Source organism: Hipposideros armiger, unplaced genomic scaffold, assembly GCF_001890085.2.
Source record: "Hipposideros armiger isolate ML-2016 unplaced genomic scaffold, ASM189008v1 scaffold_84, whole genome shotgun sequence".
In the NCBI taxonomy this organism is placed as follows: Eukaryota; Metazoa; Chordata; class Mammalia; order Chiroptera; family Hipposideridae; genus Hipposideros; species Hipposideros armiger.
The window spans coordinates 1456679-1462678 of NW_017731434.1; the positions used below are offsets into that span (position 1 = coordinate 1456679).

Sequence of the window (6000 nt, forward strand, 5' to 3'; positions counted from 1 at the left end):
AAAAAAATCAATAAAAATGTGTGTGAGAAAGAGATGGATCAGAGAGATTTAGTAGCCTGAAAATAAAGATTCTCAAAATCTCTGCCTCATAATTCTTGCCTCACTGACTAAAGTGTGTTTAAAACCAAAACAGTAGGATGAAAAAGAGAAACATCCAGCCAGCTCCCAGATGCTCTGTCATCATTTGTGCACACACCATGACAACGGACTATAGAATACAAGGTCTATAGCTAGGTTGTTTGTTTTTAAGACAGGGTGTCTTTAGGCTTAAGACCTTGAAAAATTAGAAGCAGCACTAAAGAGGGTCATCTATGTTTTGGAGGGTAGAAACTTCAAATGGAATGGCCTGTCACAAGAATCTTGATTACATCTCCTTTTGTGATGGAGTGAATGAGCCAATGAATGAAGTACATTGGCATGTCAAGAAAACAAAAGATGACTGGCCGAGTGGTTCAGTTGGTTAAGAGCATGAGCTCTGAGCAACAGGGTCGCTGGTTCGATTCCCACATGGGCCAGTGAGCTGTGCCCCAGCTGAGCTGCTGCTGAGCTTCCAACAGGTGGCAGCATGGCTCAGCTGGTAAGAGCATGTGCTCCTAACAACAAGGCTACCAGTTTGACTCTCACATGGGATGGCGGGCTACGCCCACCCGCAACTAAGATTAAACACTGCACCTTGAGCTGAGCTGCCCTGAGCTGCTGACGGGTGGCCAGAGGGCAACTGGACTTGGGAGCTGAACTAGCTGCGCCTTCCACCACTAAGACTGAAAGACAACAACTTGGCTGTTCCCCTTCCCCAATTCCCCAATAAAATCTTTAAAAAACAAAGAAAAAGAAAGAAAACAAAAGATAACAGAAAAAAAATTGTCAAAGAAGCTGACATAAAATAAGTAGGTTTTAATATTCAAGGAAAGATATTTAAGAATCAGATAACTTAAGTCTCCATCTTTTTTTATTTTTTAAATATGGAATGCTTCACGAATTTGCATGTTATCCTTGCGCAGGGGCCATGCTAATCTTCTCTGTATCGTTCCAATTTTAGTATATGTGCTGCCGAAGTGAGCACAAGTCTCCAACTTTTTTAACAGCAGATTAACTCACTTTTAATAAGCAAAGCAAATCATTTGTAACTGCTAAAGAAGCAATTTTAATTCTTTACTCAGCTTAATTATACACTAACTCATATGAAAAGTTAAGGAAAGAACAAGAGGCCTCATAAATTATTCCATACTGACTCTCTCTTAGGGTACGGGGCCTCCAGTAAGGATACTAAAATTCACTCATTGGAACCTCAACTCCACATGAAGACATTTAATTGTGAAAGATTAAAAAAAAAACAAAAGAACAATAAAAAAGTCAATAAAACATCAGGAAAAATAAACAGTGAGGCAAAAATGCCTCTATTTAACATTCATCTATTATCTCAATGAATAATCTATTCTTCCTATAAATCACTACATAAAAGCTATAATTGCTCTGATTTTGTCATATCTCAGCCAAAGGAGGGATGAATAATACACAGATATCTAAGAATATGAAAAATCATTATCAGCTTCAGTGATTACTAACTTTAGAAAACAGGATGTTACATTTAACTAATATTAAAGTGTATGTTCATTTAAAATTGGCTGTCTTTAATGAAGGCATTTTGGGGTATCTTTGTGAATTTCATGATTTCTTGTGTTCCTCACCTACTTGTTTTGTTTTTTTTCCATTAAAAAACACATTGGGATACGGCATTTTTTTAGACAATAGGACTGCTCTCTCTATTGAAATAATGTTTACTATTTATGAAAAGAGCATTTTTATCCCAACTGTTTCATGTTACACTGCAGGTCAACATCTGAAGGATAATTATTGAACCTAGCTACTCAAATCCTGCTTCATTCTCACTGTCATTATTTATCTAATCTTGCCACTATGGTTTATTGGAGAGATAACAATTTGTAGGAAATGCTAGAAGACATGTTTCGAGATTTGTTCTCTCCCAAAACTAAGCTATGTGACCCCACATGTTAGACACAAACTCTCCTCCCTCTCAGTTTCCATTATTTTCTGTGTGTCCTTCAACACTCCTGACCATATCATGTCCACTGCATTGTTCCAGCGTGTGTTCACTATAGGCAGAGGGCAGAGGCCAGAGACACAGGACAAAACAGCATCTAATGCTGAGATCTTAGAGGTATATTTTCAAAAACAATCAAGAAAGTATTGCTACTGACACGGGAGTGTAACTATAAGGAATCATAATGTGATGGTTTGAAACACTGGAGTCCATTGGTGCATACCTGACATTTGGCCAATAGAGGTAGTATGGGGGTATAAATAGGGTGTAATATTATGGGTGAACTGCAAATGAAACATGAACAGTAATGTTTTCTTAAGTTCAAATCACATAAACAAAAATGCTCATTCAAGTTTGTGCTGGGAGCACCGAAAAGAAAATTAATTCCACCTGTGGTGGTCAGGGAGAGACACCTTCAGGTGAGCATAGGCTCACCAAGGGTGATCTGCTTGGTACTCAACTCCCCTTTCTTCCCTGATTTTGTCCAGTGTCTACCCTTCTCTCTTATTCTCCCAAAGTAAATCTTTTAATCTAAGACAATCATAGTAATCTCACTCCCCTTTCCTGGGCGTGGTTTAGTCAGGGTTACCATGGCCCAATCTTGGTAAATGAGCTGTGAGGGAGAGTCTGTTGGGGCTTATGGGCAAGATTTTCCCGCTATGAAAAACAGACATAGGGAAAAAGACATACTTTTTTTCAGCAGGACGTTTGTTATGACTGCTTGTGATGCCATCTTGCAACCACAAAATACATTAGCCTGATGTCAAAACTGATATATTAAGGATCAAATAGTTTTCAAATGGCAAGAACCTGGGTTCTCAATGATGTCGATGAGATTTGAATGAACTAACCCTGGAAAATCTATGTTCCATAATGCGTTTCCTTATTAAGCCATGTGAGTTGGGCATTTCCTGTTACTGGCAGTTGAAGGGTGAGTATAAACTTGATACATGGAAGGAAGAGCAAAACGAGTATAAGAAACAAGATGTATAAAGTCAAAAAAGAGAGAAAGAATACTTCTATTGGATAAAACTGGATGAATAAGTACCCTTTTGACTTTGTTAGGAGCTTCCTGGCTCTATAATGTTTATTTTCTCCTAAAGCATACACATGTCCTTAGAAAATGTGTAGAGTTTAGGGTGTCACAAGTTTAACAAACTCGCACACATGCACATGCATACACACACTGTGTTAATTAGGTTTGGGGTAACATCACAGGGTCTGCAGGAAGATATCAGGCTGTATGGGCATAACAGTTGCTTATTTCCAAATAAAAGTGGTTTTTGTTAAAAAGAGAAACAGTTCTAATACTTGTGATCATGACAAGTGGTCAGAAGATAGAATACGGGGTTTTCATGTCTTTCAGTTTTTATTCTACCCTTTGTTCTATTTTTTACTACCCTGATAAACACTGGAATTTATTTTGGTGACTTAACAGTGTTAAAACTGTATCTGGAAATAGCCTGTAGCCAACTGGACACAGGGGGTCTGTTGCCTGGTTTTTAATGCAAACAGAGATGCACCAGGTCCTGAGGCTCAGCTCTCCACGGAGGAGACTTGGGGGCCTGCTTTGCTTTTTTGCCTCATCCCTCAAGTCACACATTTCAAAACACCACGGTAAGGAGACTGGTGTGCCAAGTCAAATTTTTTCCCTTGAAATGCACATCATGTGTAACATTTCAAAGGTCATTCTCTAGACTTTGTGCTTTTGAATTATAACAACTGAAAAATGAAATGAAAGCACCTAGCCTGTCAAAACCTCAGCAGCATAACAGAAACATTTTCTGAGAATGTATTGGGAGGAAGCTTTATGTATTCAAGATGGTATTTATTGAGGTCCACTATTTGACAAGTGGCTATCACAGTATCTGGCACAAAGGAGGCACTCAGTAAAAATTAGGTGAATAAATGAATAAATGAAGATTATAAAAGGGAAAAGGAAACTGCTCTTTACCATAAAGAGATTACAGCCTAATAAGGGTGATATACACAGATATAAGTATAGGGTAAGGTGATAAATCCCATAAAGAAAATACAAAGTGCTAAGAAATAAAGAAGCTATTAAATATGCATAGTTAAGACTAACAAAGGCTTAGTCATAAAGGCAACAATAGAGATATATTGCTAGAACAGGATTAGAATTAAGATAGGGTCAAGTAGAAAAAAAGATGTAGTAACTATTGTTTTTATCTATTCACTTCCTCCTTTTGGTGGTAACAAATCCCACCTTCGCCCTGCCTGACCACAATGTCAGTATATTATACAGACTGGGTCAATAATGTTACCCATCCACTGGGCACAGTGGATAAGATGAGGGATGGGCAAATGTCCATAACTGGAAGGATCAAAACACTTTTCTAGCACTTTTCTACTTGCAACTGGCAAAGTTGTCCTATTTATTATGTGGTTACAAAGTTCTTCATATGTAAGGCCTGAAATGCCAAAGAATATGACCCTATCATATGAAGAGGCCTGTCTGCAATAGAAGAAAATAAAGACAAAATGCAAAGAAATGGAAGAAGTGAAATGGAAGAAGTTACCTTGCCCTTCACAATTACTTGAGCTAATTAAGTCCCTTTTTTGTTTAAGCTACTTTGCATTAGATTTCTGATTTTTTAAAGTAAAAGAACAGTAATACATACAACACCAAAGGATCTCAAGCTTTGGCTGTCTCTGACAATTTATTCCCCATAATTAAACCTGGATAGCATTTAAACTTCACATGTCCAGCCAACTGTCAAAAAGGACAAAGGTATAATTATATACCAGTTGTGTGTGTGTGTGTGTGTGTGTGTGTGTTGGTATATATACATGTGTATGTATATATACTACCAACCTAACAATACAGCCTCAAAATACATTATGTAACAACTATCTGAATTAAAACTAAATGATAAATCAGCAACAAAGAGAAAAGCTATCAGAGAAGAAAAATATAGTAACCACAAGAGTACAGTAATTAGATTTACAACAGAATCATCAGCCACGAGAGAGACCAAAACAACAATGTGATAGCTCTTTAAAATCCTGAGGAAAAAATAGCTTTCAATACAAAAATTTATGCCAAGCTAAACCACCATCTATGAATAAAGATAAAATACTGACATTTTCAGATATATAATGACTAATAGAATATAAAGGAAACCATTCACAAGTAAAATAATTACTTGAGAATATACTTTATCTGGAAGAAAAGGAAACCCAAAGGTGTAGTTCACAAGAAACAATGACAACCACAAAAATATTTTTGAGTATTGTTATATTCAATTATTAATGACTACCAAAAAAGATAACAACCTATTTTCAGTTTCTAAAAACGAACAACTAAAATTCTAGATAACAAAACCAAGAGAGGAACATGAAAAGAAGAATGGGCATTTAAAGCAGCTAAGGTTCTTGTCATGTTCGGGAGAGTTGCATAAGAGTACAATCTAACTGGACTGGCTGAGTGGCTCAGTTGTTTAAGAGCGCAAGCTCTGAGCAACAGGGTCACTGGCTCAATTTCCATGCGGGCCAGTGAGTCACTGGTTCGATTTCCATGAGCTGTGCCAGAGCTGAGCTGCCACTGAGCTGCCAACAGGTGGCAGGATGGCTCAGCTGGTAAGAGCACATGCTCCTAACAACAAGGCTACCAGTTCGACTCCCACATGGGATGGTGGGCCATGCCCACCCGCAACTAAGATTGAACACAGCACCTTGAGCTGAGCAGCTGCAAGCTGCTGATAGGTGGCCAGATGGTTCAGTGGTTAGAGCCTGTACTCTAAGCAACAAGGTTTCCAGCTGAGCGGCCAGGAGTTGCTGAAGGGCGGCCCGATGGTGGCTGGACTTGGAGCTGAGCTAGCTGTGCCCTCCTCAACTAAAATTGAAGGACGACAACTTGGCTGTTCCCCTTCCCCAATTCCCCAATAAAATCTTTAAAAAAAAAAAATACTAGCAAC

At 38.2% G+C, this 6000-nt stretch overlaps 1 protein-coding gene across 5 annotated transcripts in view; it reads right to left on the reverse strand.

Annotated features, from left to right (window-relative positions):
• SLC44A5 (solute carrier family 44 member 5) overlaps nucleotides 1-6000 on the reverse strand; it is a 334991-nt gene that overhangs the window by 215696 nt on the left and 113295 nt on the right. The gene's annotated exons all lie outside the window — the stretch shown is intronic.